Source organism: Camelus ferus, chromosome 6, assembly GCF_009834535.1.
Source record: "Camelus ferus isolate YT-003-E chromosome 6, BCGSAC_Cfer_1.0, whole genome shotgun sequence".
In the NCBI taxonomy this organism is placed as follows: domain Eukaryota; kingdom Metazoa; phylum Chordata; class Mammalia; order Artiodactyla; family Camelidae; genus Camelus; species Camelus ferus.
The window spans coordinates 38594857-38613125 of NC_045701.1; positions in this window are offsets into that span (position 1 = coordinate 38594857).

The following is an 18269-nucleotide window of genomic DNA, read 5'->3' on the forward strand; positions in this document are numbered from 1 at the left end:
AATTCTAACCATTTATATTACCAGTGGAATAAAACAATCATCTGTGTTTTCTTAGCGGTGTATAAATCTATGGTGCATCTTACAATCTTAGCGGCATTTTAGATCCAAAGAAATGGAAAATCTCATTTTTCAGAGAAGGAAACTGAGGCTGAGGTAAGTGTGTAGTGATCTCCCTAGGCAGTACTGGCACTGGCCAAATTCATTGCTTTTTCCACTGTACCACTTGTAGTATTACTAGGTCATACTCTTTGCAGTAGCTTACAAAGATGAGAATAAAGACTACAAAGATGAGAATAAAGACTTCAAGCTGGTCGTTTTACAACCATATTTCTGAGTTCTGCTCATTTGACTGCAACAGCAGGATAGTACACACTGATAAGTGGAAAGTCTACTTTTTTTTTTTTAATTCACAGAATGGGAACATTCAATGATGTGACACAGTTGAAACTGGCAAAATCCACAAGTTATTTCCTCTTTAGGAGTTTTGCTCCAATTAAAAAGAAACTCAACCAAAATCCTTACCAAATTCCTCTTGAGCAGGGAACAGATGAGTCACTTAGAACCACAGCATCAGTAATCATGTTTACCTGGTGTGAAATTGGTGCACTTCAGCTGAGAAACAGAAGTTATCGAGCTGGCCTGAAGTTTGTAATCACTATGAGAGCTTTTGAAAATATCTGCCAGAGCCCTCCTCTGAAGGTTCTGATTTAATTGTTCTCCGTTTCTCTGTTTCTCTCTGCTGTGAGCTCTCAGCCTTCACAGATCTGCTTCAAGCTTGTCAGTACCCTTCTTCCTTCCCTCTCTCACCTCCTTTCTTTTCCCTTGGATATACTGTGTGTGCATCAGGTGAAGCTCATCCGAGTTCCCCACCGGGCCCCTTCCTTTGCTGTCCCCTTCCTTTTATGGCCATTCCCTATTCCCTCATGTTGCACCCATTGACTCCCTAGGACCTCCTCAGTGTCCCACCTAGAAAGAACTCCAAAGATCTTTCAAAACTTGACAGTCCCGGTTTATGTGCATTTATGAGCTCTGCTAGTCTGATAAAATGCTAGAGTGTGACAGTTCACATTATCTACCCCTCAGTTTCTATGCAAAATAGGAGTTATTTCAGTTAAAAGTTATAATTATTATAAATGATTGAGACTACACCGAGGAGCAATAGTTTCAGAGAATTCTGTGTATGTGCTTCTATATTTTCAGGAAAAGAACAGTTTTGTCCTAAAGCAGCAGCATGAAGTTTTTTTCTTTTAATCTTTCTAGTATCTGAAATGATGTCTCCTCTTTTATTCCTGATATTGTTAATTTGTATCTTCTCTCTTATTTTCCTTATCTATCTGGCTAGAATTTTTTCAATTTTATTGTATTTTACAAAAAAACCCACCAGTTTCATTTTTTTCCTATTGTTTGTTCATTTCTATGTTGTTGATTTCTGCTCTTTATTTCCTTCCTTCTATTTACTTTAGGTTTAATTTGCTCTTCTTTCTCTGGTTTCTTATAGTGGAAATTTGGATCGTCAATTTTAGACCTTTCTTCTTTTCTAATAGTAGCATTTAAATTTGTCTCTAGGCAATTTTAGCTGTTTTAGCTGTCCCCCACAAATTTTAATGTGCTGTGTTTACATTTTCATTTAGTTCAAAATGTTTACTTCCCTTTTTACCTTTTTTTGTCACATGGATTATTTAGTATCCAAATATTTGGACTTTTGGATTTTCTAGGTATCTTTGTATTCTTTTTCTAATTTACTTTCCTTGAGGTATGACTTAAGTTGTTTTAAATTTACTGACACTTGTTTTACAGCCCATGATATGGTATGGCTAGTAAATGTTCCATGTGCGCAGAAAAAAATGTGCAGTTGTTGGCTGGAGTGTTCTGTAAAAGTTAATAAGTCATGTTAGTTGATGATGTTGTTGAAATCATATCCTTACTGATTTTTTGTACTTTTTTCATCAATTATTGAGAGAGGACTATTGAAATCTCTAGCTGTAATTATGGAGTTCTCTATTTGACCTTTCAGTTCCAACAGTTTTTGCTTCATATATTTTGAAGGAAACATTGTTGTCAGATACGTACACGTTTGGGATTCTTTGTCTTCTTGAGGGATTGATCCCGTTATCATGATGAAAGATTCTCCAACTGTCACAAGTACTAAAATTAATCAAATGGATTTTTTTAATTGAAGTATAGTCAGTATCCAACGTTGTGTCAATTTCTGGTGTAACACATGGATTTTTGATGATTTATAAAAACATAAAATAGAAACACAACTTGTGTTTTGTCAAAGCAGCATCCCCTTTATCCTGCTTTGGTCTTTTCCATGGCAGCTGTGTCCATCACACAATTTGTTTGTTTTCTATCTTTTCCCACTAGAATAAAACTTCCAAAGAGTAAGATTTCATGTTTTGTTCACTGCTGTATCCCAACTACCTGTCACAAATTCTGACCTCAATAAATATGATCTGAATGAATTAATGTATAAAAAAGCTGCAACAACTGTAAGAAGATAAGATTTCCATGACTCTATCCTATTTATCCCATGGAAGGATGGCTTCTGCTCACATAGGGGCTGTTAAAGAAATGACTTCTATACTCCAGTGTGCTCCCACGCTGCCCTTCAGCACAACTGGTGCCACACCACAGTGTTCCTTGAGTTCTTAGGGTTTCGTGGAGACATTAGTGAGCTAATTCTTTGTTTTAACTTGCTCTTTGTATGTCAGCCACCTCTAATCTAGCTAAGATTTAGTTCTGAATCATTCCAGAGTGTGAATCTGAGTGACAGACAGCTGGGCCCTGGCCCCTCACACTATACCCCAATTATGAGCCTCCGTTCATTCTTTCAGGAGGCCATTCAGGCCCTAAGGTAAGATGGACTTTTAGGCCAGCCTCACTGCTTCTAGGAGTGATTCTGAATGTCCTTGGATTATAAGGTGAGTAGGAATTTGGTTCTTAAACCAACACCCCAGCCGCATAAGGCATTTGCATTTCACATCTCCTTATCTATACTATGGTTTCACTTCCACCCACCTGTTCATTCACACAGCTGAAGGTTTTTGTTTTCCCAGGAAATTTAGGCTTCAAGTTCACCAGAAAAACTGAGACTGCCCTGATTGTAATTGATAATGTAAACTGCAAATAAAACATGTATCAATCAAATATTCCTCTCAGGTTTACTTCTAACGGGAGAAAAAACTTTTAATTAATTGTGTGCTTCGTGTATTGTAAAAAGATCTCTGGGTCTGATGGTCAGCGTTCAAATCCCAGCCCCACCCCTTGGACACACACCTTCCTGTGAAAGGGGAAAATAATGTCTCCCTTGCTTTCCTCTAAGGGTTGACAGAACAGTCTGTGATAAATAGTTGGGAAAATGCCTTGTGCATCACAAAGCTCTGCAGCTGTGTAAATTGCTGTTGTTGCCTTGAGAAGCTTTTTCAGCTTTAAGGTTTGCAGTGGTTGAATATTTTTACTCATTGATTTGAAATCATTTGGGTATTTGGATCAGAGGCTTTCCTTCACTACATCCTGAACAGCACCTGCTAATGACACTTAAACTGGGAGGAATACCAGCCAGTATCCATTGGCTGTTACCTTGGAAACTAGAACCGTTTAAAAACACTGGAAAGGAAACAATGTAACTGAGAGGAAAAGCTCACTTGGGGCCAATCACCTTTTTTCTTCCAAAGCTTAAAATATTAGACACCTGTTTAAACATTTCCTAATCATTTTTTTAACCCCAAAAGCTATTGTTAAAAACATGATGAAAATGAGGGACTTAAGATCTGTTCTTACTCTGGAGAAGTTAAAACTTAAAAGTGGTACTACCTATATCTACTTTGTACCTACCTTTAGCTTACTGGTTTTTCTTATCAGGAGGCTCAAGTTGTATTCTTGGTCAGCTATAAGAATCACAATGTAATTATCCAGGACTTCAGAAGAAAAAAAACCTCATCCAAGTACCCAGTAGAGCTTTCTCCACAAAATCCCTCCTTGTGTTACCACCTTGTGACACCATCCTTGTGATAATGTATAATTCTGGTTCCTACTAAGCTCACAAACTCCTTTCTTTCTGTCTCCTTCATTGGCTCTTCTTTGTCTGTGACCTGTAATGTTGAGACCTCTCCCCTCCAAGCTTCAGTGCTTGGATCCTGCTTCTTCTTCAATAACTTTAGGTAAGCTCAGCCACTTGGAGTTTGGTCTACAGAGTGTGCATATCTTACCTCTGGTTCAGTGGGGGACACACTCCAGTGTGCTCAGTGCCCCCTCCTCTAAATCCCTTTAATCCAGATCTCTGCGATTATGATTCAGTAGGCCTGGAGAGGAGCCCTGGAATCTACATTTTAATAGGCACCCTGGGGATTCTGATGTAGGGCTCTAAGGGCTACTCATTGGGAATCACTGTATTCTCCAAATGCTGGCCTGATTTTTAGCTTTTATCTTAAATTTCATAAGCCTGAAACTAACCTCTACAAACAGATATAGGTTTCTCTTACCTGTCATCATGGACCAAAGTTTTGTAAATGGAATCCATGTAGTCTTTGTTCTTACATGTTCCCCTCTTTTCCTTCTCTCACCTCCTCCTTCCCTCTTTTTTCCCCTCGTCTCCAGTCTCGTTGGCTCCTCCTCCCTTCTCATTACATCTCTTCTTAAGGCCACCCCTCTAAACCTCCACCCTTACCAACTCACACTTGGACCATCCAAGTGTTCTAGTTTCTCTTTTTCTGCTCTAAGCCTTTCATGTTTTCACCGTGTCACCTACGCAAGAATAAGTAATGATTCTCCATCTCCCATGTTGGAACTGAACTTCTCTCCCTAGTATTTTATGTTTTCTATCAATTACATTCCCTCATTACTTCAAAATTAAGTATTTTTGGTTTCTGAACTAGTGCCTCAGTCCATTATTTAGACATAATTTCTTTACTCTTGCCTGCGAGTATATTCATTACAAACTTTCATGGACTTAGAGCTTCTTTGTTAAAGGAGAATTTTGATATACTGACTACATTATTATAAATCCCTTCCTATAGGCAAAAGCTAGAGAGGAAACCAAGTGGACTGATGGACTGATTGGATGAGGACTTTACATTCATCTGTTTTATCACAGAGTTAAATGTCATTTGGGTGGTTTCCTTAGATTAAATTGAATTTCTCTTGCTCAATGAACTTTGACCTTGAAGTTTTAGAAGGAGTACCTTTTAATAAGTTGTTTATTGGTAAAATTTCCCTAAAATTATTTGGCCAGAATTTTAAGTCAATATATAACTTATAACTGTTTTGAACACTTTAAAAACTACTTTCTGTCCTGAACAGTTGTATATTTCATTGAACTGAATATACTAAGACAAAGCTCCCTGAATAGTTGTCTCAACCCCAACCCCACTGGGACCCCAGTTCAGAACCAGGTATTACATGGGTTTTGGGAGAGTCCTATCCTGGGTGCTACTAAATAGGTCACAGGTCCAGTCCTTGAATTCATGCACAGCCGTGCTCAGGTCAGCTTGACTGTACTGGTTTCCTCCTGTCTCCCTAGGTTTGCAGCTTCACAGGAGGAGGCTTAACCTCAGGCAGCTGCAGCTGCAGTAAGTAGCTTTCCTGTCATGGTGGGCCAGGGACACTGTTCCCACCCTAATTTCCCACATGCATCTGGCTCAGGGTACTGGCCAGATGTGGAGCATGTTTGGTCGTCATGAATTCTGAAGAGCTGGAATCTGTAGGGTTTAAGGAGATCATTATCTTGCTTTAGAGCCCATGTTTTTAATACCGTCTTTATATTTTATCTGTTACTTTATGTTTGGAGCAGTGGTGAGAGGGAAGGGCATTCCTCCTCTTCTAGGAACCAAGTCACCCTAATTTGAGAGCTTTCCTCTGTTCCTTTTGATTCCTTCATTGGTGAGCATACTGTTTGGCCCATTTTTCGTACTACACATCACCGTTAGATCCCCAAATGCACTTAGAGCAAGCAAACATGAGTTGTTTCTGATAATTTTCCTCAGAGACAGATGGTGGTCAGTGAGCCTGATGTCGGGAGTGGGTTGGGGCTCAGTGACTGTGTCAAAATGGGTTAGGACGTGGCTGGCTTGAGTGTGTCTTAGCAGGGCCATCATGTTCCTGCCACCCTTCCTCCTCCTAACACCTCTGTCCTCAGCTAGCCTGGCACAGACGATGCCCTAACATGTGGAGGGGTGCAAGAAGGCTGCCTTTGATTTGGGCTGACCCAGACATGACACCTGTCTTGAACCTAATTATTTCTAAATGCTGAGCTATGGAATGGGGCAGCTCTGTGTGGCTCTGTGTTGTGCACTGTTCCTGAGCACAGGACGTGCTGGGAGCTGAAATCATGCCCATGTTTTACCCAAGCTGTGCACCCATGGGCTTTATCCACTCAGAGTGAGGGCCTTCTCATTTACACAAAGATGTCAGTTAAATTGTGGTGGCCATACAATCTACAGCCTCTCTCTAGGTTTCTTGTTGTCACCTCAGATAAGATGGTCAGGCTATAAATTGTTTGTCACCTTATAGACAGAGTATTGCTGAACCCCAACCTAGTAGGAAAGTTGGGGTACTTTCCTCCTGGGGTATGGTGAAGGGGAGGTTAGGGCCTGGCATCAAGTTGTTGTGGCACCAGAATGGCTGCTGGAAGAAGCTTCAGAGTCTGGGCTTTTGTTCTTACTTCAGTATAGAGCTGGCAGGTAAGGTACCAGCTTCCCCTTTTATCTGAGTTGGACCTCAGACATTTTCTCCAGCTAGTGACACCCCCAAACTGCCAAGTGGCCAGAGTAGTTCCTGGCTTTTGTTCCCTCCAGGAGCCAGCTTTTTGTGCATAGTGCCACTGACACCTGGGACCTGGATCTAATTGCTGCCTCCCTCAGCATCCTGCCCTCCCCCACCCCAGGTGTGCAGTAAAATTATTAGAAGTTGGCCCAGGAAAGAAGTTGCTGGAAACCTAGACCTTGGTACAAGGAAAGTCATGATAAACATCACCTTGCTGAGCTGCTGAGGTACTCAATATTAAGTAATATTATAGCCTGACTCCTTTTTAAGGGACCCTTCTGAGCTAGTACCTAAGATAGCATAGAAGCATGTGGTTTCCAGAACCAAAAGCATGCTTCCTTTAGTTTGTTTTTTGTTTTTGTTTTTTTTGGACTGGTCTTCAGCATTGTTGCTACTTTTTATAATTGCCAGAACTTGCCAGAGAATTCCTTCAGGGAGGTTTAGGAGATGACGGAAGGAAGGAGAGGTTCATTTATAAGAAGAAAAGCAGTAATTACGAAAAGCACAGAGGAAGCTAGAGAAAGAAAATCAAAGAAAAGAGACTGGGAACAAGTTCAATCCAAGGGTTTCATGTTGTGGTTGGTAGATTTGGGTTAGGAGTCTCTTTCACAAGACTGTCTTGTGCCAGCCACTGTCTCTGAACCCAGTTAGTAGGGACAAGGGAATGGGATTCAGGGACCATGAGGAATCTTTCAGGGTTCAGGAGTGTAGGATCAGCCTAGTAAAGCTAAGGTTTTGAATTATGGAGGCTTTTGATGAACTTTTCTTTTAGGAAGCATTTTACTAAGCTAGACCGAGTTTACCAATTCAGGGGGCCAGAGGGCAGCATTGATGTTAGAGCAGGACTGTTCTTCCTTGTGTGGGACACTGTTTTCATCCAGGCCCTGAGAGTGTTTGAAAGTCTATAGGTGCCTTCCATGATTGCTATGAAGAAAATGGACCATTGAACACATTTGATACAATTCCTACAGAATTAAATGGACATGGGTTCCAACATCATGGGATTTATCAAATTATCTGTAAAACAGAATCTTAGGTGGCTGTTTCTACTCAGACCAGAGAAATCAAATGTAGAGAAACGAATGCCATTAGTACCATGGACAAGATGTAGGAATTGCACATAAGAACTAGGGAACAAAGAATGTGTTTTTATGATGGCAGCATTCAGAGAACAGGAAGGGGAAGTTTGTAGGTAGATTATGGACTCCCTAAAGAGGTTGGAGCTTGAGACCCACCAGAAAACCAGATTTCCATGAGTGCGGCCATTTAGGATGCTGAGAAGGCAGAGTCTGGGAGAACTTTCCAACATTGTGCTCATGGTTTATTTCTCATTTGTTTCACATTTCTATCTACTTATACATTCATTCATTTTGTCCTACCCCTACCATTTTACCGTGTACTCACGGTAATCTTTCCTAGCATCATCAGGAGAGAGACTTCTTCAATGCTGCCTCCTCTAAGGCATTTTTCTCACCCACTGGAAAAAAATAGAGTTCCAGTAATGTGCTGGGTTTTATGCTCTTCATTTGCATCATCTCATTTCATGGTCCCCGCAATTCCATGAAGTAGTTGTAAAAGAAATTTCTGAAAATTTCCAAGTGGGGTTTAAGATCTCTGGGTCGCACTATGTAAAGGTGTTTCCGTCTCATAGGAACTGAGGGTGTTAGTGAGTTATGACCACTATTTTTAAGCCATATTGACAAAGGTTACTTCACAAAGATTCTACAAAATATCTCACTGGGGAAAATGAGTAACACATGCTTTATTTAGGCTCTTTTTAGTAAACATACATGTCTGGGAGTTAGGTTTGAATCAACGAGTGTCAATAGCAAGTCAGGGAATGTTGGTACCTTTCTAGGCAGGTGTAATGAAATAACATTCCTTGCCAAGGAGGAGCAGGGATTGTAATTGTTGTAGTGTTGAATCCACTGAACATACACTGTCTCAGGAGAGACATGAAAGGCTGAGCAATTGATTTCTCAGTGGTGGACCTGAGCTGACCAATTTGTAGCAGACTTGGTTATTCAAACTCTATTTTCCAGCTAAAGACAGACGGACACTGTGATCTGAGATGTTTTGCTGAACTAAGAGATCTCATAGCCAAGGCACAGCCAGGCACTGTGAGCAGAGACAGTTTTCATTTACTGGAAATCACCCTGATGAAGTTATGTAACCCAGAACATCTGACTCAGGGAAAGATGGGCACAGTAAGGCAGCATGGAGATCCTAGGGTCTTCTTTTAGGGGTGTTAGAAGATAACTAGTGGGATACAAAAGTAGGAGATGGAGGTGAACATGTAATGCCCTTCATGTGAGGCTGATGGGAGAAAGAAATTCTGACTGAATGATTACGTCACAGGTTCAGAGAGTTTGAATGGTGGATGGAGCTTAAGCAAACAAGCCCCTCATTGTGCAGATGAGAAACTGAGGCCCCAAGAGATTTGTCCAAGGCCATACAGCTAGGAATGGATAGAACAGGAGTCTAATCCATGTCTTCAGACTGTAACTTTATATCCTGTTATTTAGAGTTAATTTATTTTTTAAGGCTCCTAATTCAGTCTGATATGTTCAAATGAGTCTCTTGCTTCTTTTTATGAAGACAGAGACTATAGAACTGCTGTTATTTCCTTATTAGCAGTTATGCCAGGAGCTCATAAAAAGTTTATACACCAGATAATAAACTCCCACTCATGGTCTCAGAGAAAGGTTGAAAAAATTTTACAAAAAAAAATTAAAATCCTATACTCATTAATGTGTCTAATTCTTAACTAACATTCCTTTTTCTTCCTACTTCTCTTTGTTTTTGTGATGGTTTGGGACTTCCTGGAGTGAATGATGATTTATCTTGAACAAAATAGAATTTGTTCTTGAATCCTGCTGATGTGAATGCTAAGCTAAGTAAATGGAAATAGAAGTCCCAGGAACAAATCTGACTCCTTGCTTAAAAAGCAAGCATGTAATTCAGCCCTTTCTTTTTGGTAGGTAAGAGAAATTCACAGGACTAAATGTCCATCTTCTTGCCCATATGTAGGACCTCACTCAAGCTTTTTGTTCATTTATCCGTTTGTAGCAAAATAGGATTTTCTTCCTCCCTTGCTTCCTTTTTTCATTCTCTTTTTTATCACTCATCCTTGAGAAGGGTCTTTGGAAAGTCAGAAAAAAATAGAGACTTTATTAGCACAAAAATATATTGAAGTCATGCTATGAAAGGTGGTGAATATTAGTAAGGAAAGATGTTAGAAGTGATATTCTTCCAAGACTCTTGACGGACTTAAAATAATCAAGACTCACAAGACACAGAGAAGCTGACTCATCTCCCACCATACCAGGGGTAAATCCCAGACTCTTGAGGGAAAAACAGAGATGGGAGAAATAATGTAGACTTGGGTGAAGAAATAAGAAGGGAGACCAGAGAGAAAAGGGCCACGCGAAGTCAACCAAAGACAGATTCTGCAAGGACTGAGGAGTGATTTGGTGGAAAAAATTAAGGGCCCCGTATATATTAGATCATCTAATCAGTGGAAAACATTCGTTTTATGATCAACTGTATACCTAAGGTAAAATATAATTTGCTGTCTGAACTGAAAACTGTCTTTTGCTAGTGAAAGGGGCCATTACTGATTATGTGGATACAGTAGGTGTAATCTGTGACTGTGAGATCTGTGTCCGCAAATCTGGACAGATAGTTACAGACTGTACCTAGATCCCCTCCAGACCTCCTGGACATAACTGAGAGGTTAGACTTTCTCTCATTTAAAGCACGGTTACGAAGCACAGATGTGTCCCGCCTTGTGCTTGGTGCTGAGGACACAAAGCTAAACTCTTCTGTTTCCACAGCAGATAAGTTGTTCTCTCTGTGGCGAAGACTTTTCATGACATAAAAGATCAAGGCGAAACCTTCACAGTCCAGTTAGCCAATTATGATGCTTCTTAGCAGGGCTTGTGTGCATGGCTCCCACCTGGTCTCTCTGGCGTGGTGGTGGCTACACACCCTGAAGCAAGATGAGTCAGAGCGCTGTGATTTTCTTCTGCCTCTGCCCTGCATATGCTGGTTTTAATCAAATGAACGCTTAATCCTGTAGCGAATCTTATTACGCCCTTTGCCCTTTCCCATTCCATCTGTTACATGTCTCATTCTCTAGCCTCCAAATGGAATAAGCTGTGTTTTTTTCTCAGACTTTTTTTTTTCTTTCTGTTTGATGTCTTATAGAAATAGGCCTGGAGCCAAGAATTACAATCAAGCTCAAGTGGGTCTGACTGAGAATTTTCAGTATCCTGAGTTACTTCCTCTAATGCTCCACATCTCTTATCAGCAAAGGCTCCAATTTTGATGGCTTTTAGAGCAGGGGACTAGGGAGCTTTGCCGTTGGTTTCACAGATCTTCCTGTTAGGATTGCAATTACTGTCTCCCCAGGGTGTAAAGGACCCTTGGGGCACACAGTTGTGGTGGCATCCACTTGGATCAGTAGATCTGTGCCCTAGCCGTGCTGCAGAACCCGATATCTGCTGGTGGATGGATCATAATCTTGTCTCAGTGGGCCTTTCTAATCCTTTTGATCTCTTTGGCTATTTTACTATCTTACTGACCAAATCATTCATACACATCAAAACCAACTCAACTTGAAAATAGGCCTCAGGGCCTCTGTCCTGGGAATAGCAAAAGAATATAGACAAATCTTCCCCAAAGAGTATAGTTCTGTTTATTGTAGTTTCTCTCCTTGGCAGGTATGATAAGATTTTACTCTGGAGGAATGAAAAATATTTAAACGGTGTTGATATTATGGCAGGTTCCAAATTTGGTTTGGTGTTCTTAGAGCAAGCACAACCCCAGACACTTGGGCACTGTCTCTCTTTTGTATTTATTTTGTATTTGTATTAGTTTTCCCCATTTTTAAGGTCCTGTGAGTGGAGGCATCTTGTCTCTCATCTTTAAAGCCCTTCTTCACCTTACCCTATACCACTCTAGTGCTAAATCCACTGTTTTTCCCAGAGAAGGTAATTGATAAATGTTTCCAAACTCCATAAATACTTTTGGCCTGTAAATCAGTAATTCCTTTGTTTGATGTTTCCTCTAGACTGAAAGAGTTACTGTTAGATGGAATGCAGGCGTTAATATCCTTTGAATAATAAAGCCAGGCCAGGGGTGTGGAAAATACGAAAATCACTCCATGTGCAACCCTCTAGGGGAGGTTTTGCTACTCCAGATGCAGAATCTTCAGGTATCTAGGGATACAGATGAAATGTGAGATCGACGTTGCATCCAGTCTTTTGACTCTCCCGCTTACTGCTGTTGCTGTCTGATGTTAACACTCACAAATTTACTTTGCAATAGATGGAAGGAAAGCTGTTTAGACCTAGGAACACAGGTAAACTAAGGCCCAGGACTGCCTTAAAAGGAGCATCCGGAATCCTTGGTTGGCTTCCAAAACAAGTTAGGCTAGTGTATGCCCCACCTCGAACTAGACAGAAATTGATCCAGGCTAAAAAACCAAAGGGAATAAGACATAGGACAAATGACCACTTGGTTCTGTACATTCTGCTTCTAATTATTGACTGTTTCAACCCAGCTGCAGCATGGTCCCTATGCTGTTTGACACTTTCATGTTGCTTCTCTCTATTAATAGTCACTCGACTTCTGGTCAGCCAAGGATAATTATGCTTCATCACCACCTCTGGGTAAAACTCTGGTTGCCAGAAATTCTCTTTGTGTTGTATTTGAGAACAATCCAAATTTCTGCCTCATTGAGAGGGTGGGAGTGGGTCAGGATTGGCCATTATGAACAAATAATGAAAGCTTAAGGCACTAAATGGGATCTTCACATGAGTTTCCAAGTAGAGAAGTATGGAAAATGTATTATAGTAACTTTCTCTGTGCTGAAAGTAGACCCCTCTTGTTTAGGGCTGGTTAGTGAGAAAGCTGAGATAGTATCTCCCATTTATGTAGTGACAGCCATGAATTTGGAAGGCAGAGAGGTGTCATCCAGGGCCAATCACGCATGGACGTGCAGTGCATGCCCTGCCCGAAGCCTGCCTCCAGTCAGTCAGGAGGAAGGGGTGACTTTTTGTTCATTTGTTTGCCCAGAGGGGATGCCTTTTTGAAATTCTAGTAATACTAAGCCCTTTAGTCATCTACCTACCAAAAAGAAGGAAAACTATCACTAAGATTGTGATTCACCATCATCAAAATCGCATTTCTAACTCAGCAGAAACATAGAATATAGTCTTTTGATTCAAGATAGGTGTTCTTTGCCTAGCTGCATCATTTTGCTCTGTGTGTGGTCGGGGGCAATCTAGAAATGCTGTCTATTAAATTTCTTCAGGATGGCTTTTTTCTCTACCCCTTTCCTGAGCCCCAGTATTTTCAGCTTAAAAATCCTGCCCAGCCCTGACTGATACAACACCACACACAACTACTAAAAGCTGGGTTTCAGGCTCCTGGGAATCCCTGGTGATTGGTGCCAATTGGAGTGCCATAAACAACAGCTGAAAAAGCCAGCAGAAATTTAGGATTTTCTAATCTAGGCATAAACAGCTAGTTGGTGCTTCTTTGAAGTGTAGAGATTGGGAGATGATATGCAGGCCCTGAATTGGTGGGGAACGGGGTGAAATATTCTGGTAGAAGTGATTATATAGGCACAAGCCAGTTGTGTCAGGAACAGATGGTTTCTTAGCACAGTTTGAACTTAAGTTTGAGGAAAGGAACTACATTTCAGGAACTTGAAGTTTTAAACTCAGGGTTAAGAGAAGCAATGAGATTGCAAGTCCCATAGGATGGATTATGTATTATTTATTAAGTGTCTTTACCACTGTCAAGGGTAGTGTTTTACGCTTGGTGGGCACTTAATAAATATTCATTTAATCGGATTGAGTTTTCTGAAGATGAGGAGGAAGTTGATGAAAAGCCCTGATTTGGGTATTTTTCACTTCCTTTTCTCTGTACAATTCTTGATTCTAGGAAGGCCAGGAGGCAAGAGAGCAGCAGATTTGAAGATCTGAAAGAGATTCTGTGGGGCTGGAACATGAAATATGAAGGAATTCTGGTGAGAGATGAGGCTGGAGAGATATGTGGAGACCAAGTTATGCAGGTTCTCTTCAGCTGGTTAAGGCATTTGGACTTCATCTTAAAAGCAGAGTGGAGCTACAGAAAGATTTTTAGCAAAGGGTTTGACATACTTAGATATACACATTAGAAAGATCACTGAGTGCAACATAAAGAATAGATTGTAAAAGCTCAAGAGGGGGGCAGGAGAACCAGTTGGGAGACTTATCTCAAATTTGGGAAATAATGATTTTTACCTGAACTAGGCTAGTGAAAGTGAGAGTGGAGAAAATTGAATGGATTCAAGAGATGGTAATGACAGTGCTTGACACTGATTGGATGTGAGGGGCCTTGGGTGAGGAGGAGCAAAGAGTGAAGGATGATTCCCAGGTCTCTGATATGGGCAGTGATAGAAGATGGTACCATCCACCAGACAGAGAATAGAAAAGGAGAAATGGGTCTGAGGAGGTGATAGAGAGAGAAAGTGGTGAGTTCAGCTTTCTACATGTTGAGTTTGAGGAACTTGTAGGACATCACAGAGATGTTGGCAGTTTCATGAATGGATCTGAAGTTCTGAAAAGAGATATCAGTTGAAGTACAGATTTGGGAATATGTGATGTAGATATGGGAGTAGATAAGTTTGTTCAAGGAAATACCAACATTTAGGGCTTGGCAGAGAGGGGGCCACATAAAGCAGTCTAACCATGAATGGTCAGAGAGGTAGGGGGCAAACATAGAGAGGTGTCCATAGGGGAAAAAGGAATTTAAAGAGAGAGGGAATGGTCCAACTTCCTTACCTTTAAGTCATCCAATCTCTAGGTTCCCAAGTATTTCAAATTACTTTTGGTTAATAAACCCTAGATGAGAAAAAAAAAGTGCATATCCAACCACTACTGTGTCAATGATATAGTCTAAGGTCATTGGTCTATTTTATTTAAACATATCTAGGTCCTGCTCCCTCTGAGGATTTTACCTAATGCTAAAGAGAAAGAGAAATCCTCGTCACACACTGTACAACAGCACTAAAAGTAGCCAGCAGGGAAACTGACCTGTAAATACTCTGAGCACATTAAGGTAAGTACACTTTTAAAAACGTTATTATCTTTTGGCTATGGTCTAATGTGATGATTGGTGGAAATGGAACTGAAGAGTGACAGGAAACATTAATGGAAGGTAACATACAGTCCTTTGGCCTTAGAAAGAGCAATGGTCTATATCTGTTCCCAGAGGGAAAGTTTGATGAGTAGTGATCTTGATATACGTTTTAAACCTTCTGACAGTGACATAATCGGTGCTGCTTTTACTCTTTGGGCAGCAGATTCTCCTTTGCTGTGGTCAGGTCTGTTACTTCAAGTCTGTTTAGAGCGCCACCTAAGGGTACACTGGCAGAAGCATCATGACACCTGTATTCCTGTTCTAGACAGTGAGTGCTATAAAAGGCATGCTATAAGAGGCTATAAGTGGGTGCTGTAACATCATGGCCTGCTTTCCTTGCAGAAAGAAGAGAACAAATCCAAGGTCTCGAGAAGGTACACTTTCACAGAACATCCCACTCCCCAGGTTGCTGATTAAGAGCTGATGATTCACGTTTAGATGCCCTTCCACCTCCACTCCCTTCCTAACAACACAAAATTTGAGTCAAGCTTGAACCTTGCTAAGAAAACAGATTTGCTCTTTTTAGTCTTAGCAGCACTGGAGTCTAAAGAGAGACTATGTGAGAAGGCAGATCCTTAGTTACCTCCTCCCCAAGCTGTTGCAGGAATTTCAGACCTCTGCTTGCCAAAGCACTTTTATGGAGTGCAGATTTTTTTTTTTTTTTTTTTTTGGTGGAATGAGGGAATGCCTTCGGTGACTCACTCCCCTCCCTTTCTGTGCCTCTGCTTTTCCTCCTTACAGAAGGGTCTGGATCAGGGAATCCTTGAGGTCCCCCAGGCCTAGCCTATGTCCCCACCAGCTGTCCCCACCAGCAGAGAGTTTGTCCTCAGCGAGGCCCTTTCCTGGCAAGCTAAACTGGCTCAAAAGGACTGCTCTGTATTTGGACAAGGCAAGTCACGATATGTCAGTTTGCAGAGAGGGAGCTTTTTTGGAGTGGGAACACCACAGGAAGATGCTTTTAAGTTGAAAATTCACATACCCTGGGGGATGGGAGAAGACAAAGAACCCCAGTTGCTCTGAAGGGTCTAGAAATCAGAATGGTTAGAATCTGCTTGGCTCCGCAGTGCTTTGCTGAAATCCTTGGCCTCCTCAGTTTGTGCTGACCTGTAAAGAGGCTCCCCGTTTAGAGAAGGATGTTGGAGGTGGGCGAAACTAGCTCTGCCCTTTAGTTGTTGTGTGATCATGAGTAAGTTGCTGGACTTTCTGCACTTTATTTTCTTTTTCTGTTAAATGAAAATGCTTTCTTTATAGGCCTGTATGAGGATTAAATAACACATAAAACAGCAATATAGAGTCTGACATGGGGGTGGTTACCTCCCTCAATCCCCAGTCCTCCTCTTCACTTTTACCTTTGCTCACATTATTCCCCCTGCCTGGACCATTCTCTCCACCTCTCCAAATTCAGCTCACTTTCAGCACTCAGTGAGGCCCTCCTGCCTGTCTCAGTGGTCCTCCTGCTGCCCCAATCACACATTACCTGAGTTCACATTCTGGTAACTCCCTTCTTTCTTGATGTTGTTTTGCTGATTTTGCCCATCTAAATTGCTGTTCTCTGAAGAAAGAAATTCACCAAATACCAGATATCTTTCCACAATATCCGGTAAGACATTAAGTGCATAGAAGGGCCTAAGCAATATTTGAATGAATGAATACAGAAGGAACTAAAAGTTACAGGGATAAAAGAGGGCAGTGTGTGCCATGGTTAAGGCTTCGAAGCTGGAACTAGCCTGCCTGGGTTTGAATCCTGGTGCTGCCGAGTATGAGCTTTGCAACTTTAAAAAGAGTTGTTGAATCTCTGTTTCTCAGTTTTCTCATCTGCATAAAGATAGTGGCAAATATAGTACTTCTCTCCTAGGGTTCTTGTGAAGATTAAAGTTAGATTTGAAGAGTGTTTAGATCATTGCTTGACTCATGGTACTATATAAGAATCTACCATTCTTATTTTAAAGAACTTGAGTTAGGATTAGACAAACCTGAGTTCAAAGACTGCTCTGCTGCTTGCTAATCATGTGACCTTGGACAGAAGTTATTCAATTTTTCTGTGCTCCAGTGTCCTTATCTGTGAAATAGGAGTAATATACCTGCCTTATAAATTGTTGTGAAGACAAAATTGAGATAAGAATCTAGAATACAGTATATGTCTGAGAATTGGTGGCTATTAGAAGCCTGTTTTAGTCTTCCAGAAGCAAATTTGAGGTGACTACATGAAGAGTCATTGCGGTGGCCTGGGCCCCATTTAGGATAACTGGAAACCTGGGGCTTGCCCTGACTGGGAAGGATTGAGAGAAGAGTTGAAATGGGAATTGTGGGTGCATTGCAGGAAAGGACAGGGAAGCTACTTTGTGCTGGTTGCTAAGCTGTCATCACTAAAATCCTGACCAAATTAGGTCATTAAAAATACATTTGGAAGGAGCTAGAGACTTTTGCCTGAATGGAAATTCCAACACAGGTCCCTGCATGTCACCTTCCTGCATATCTTTGATTATGTAAAGTTTTTTTTTTGTGTTTTGTCCTTATGTAGTCAGCTGTGTTACTGTCATGGTGATGACACAGGTGTGGGTGAGTGGAGATGCCCCATCCTCTGCCAGCCCAACAGATTTGTAATTCTTGTTTTCTGAGAAAGTGAAATCTGCCAGTTCTGAGCTTATTTATCTGAGGGGTGCCACTTGGACTCTTCTTCTGAAGCCAAGTTGGGACTTTGAGAGTCCTAATTTCTAGGGTTTAGTCTATTGATTCTCACTCCGAAGACGTTTTTTGGTGCTCAGTGATGGTTTAGGCCTTAAGGAGGTCTATCTCCCCTTAACTTCTTCCTCCAGTGAAGGGCTGACTGCTCTGTACTGTTCAGAGAAGAGAGGGTCTGAGTGGTTTCATTCAGGAACTCCCCTCCGTCCATCGGCCTGGAAGAAACATGAGGGAGGGGAAAAAAGAGCAAAGGAGAGGCAGGCAGGATGTCCTTGGCATTGCTGGCTTCTTCCTCAGATGGCTTTGCGGTGCTCACAGCATGGGACTGAGGGTTTGGACTTCTCCTCCAGCATCATCTGGATCTAAGTTTGGACTTTTCATAATATAGGCTGCTCACAGCTTTTTCTTCTCTCTGTCCCTCTACAGCATCTTTGTTTGAATTTAATGCTAAATTCTGCATTGCAATAAATTCTTTGGTAAGGAGATGTAACATTTTTACCTCAGAATTACCGATTTGCTATGTACTTGCTATATTATCTCACCATCTTATCAACATCTTGTGGCTTCATTGTTAGCAGCATCAGTAATTGGTTTTAAATGTCAAGATAAAAGTACCCACTTCCTTTTTTTAT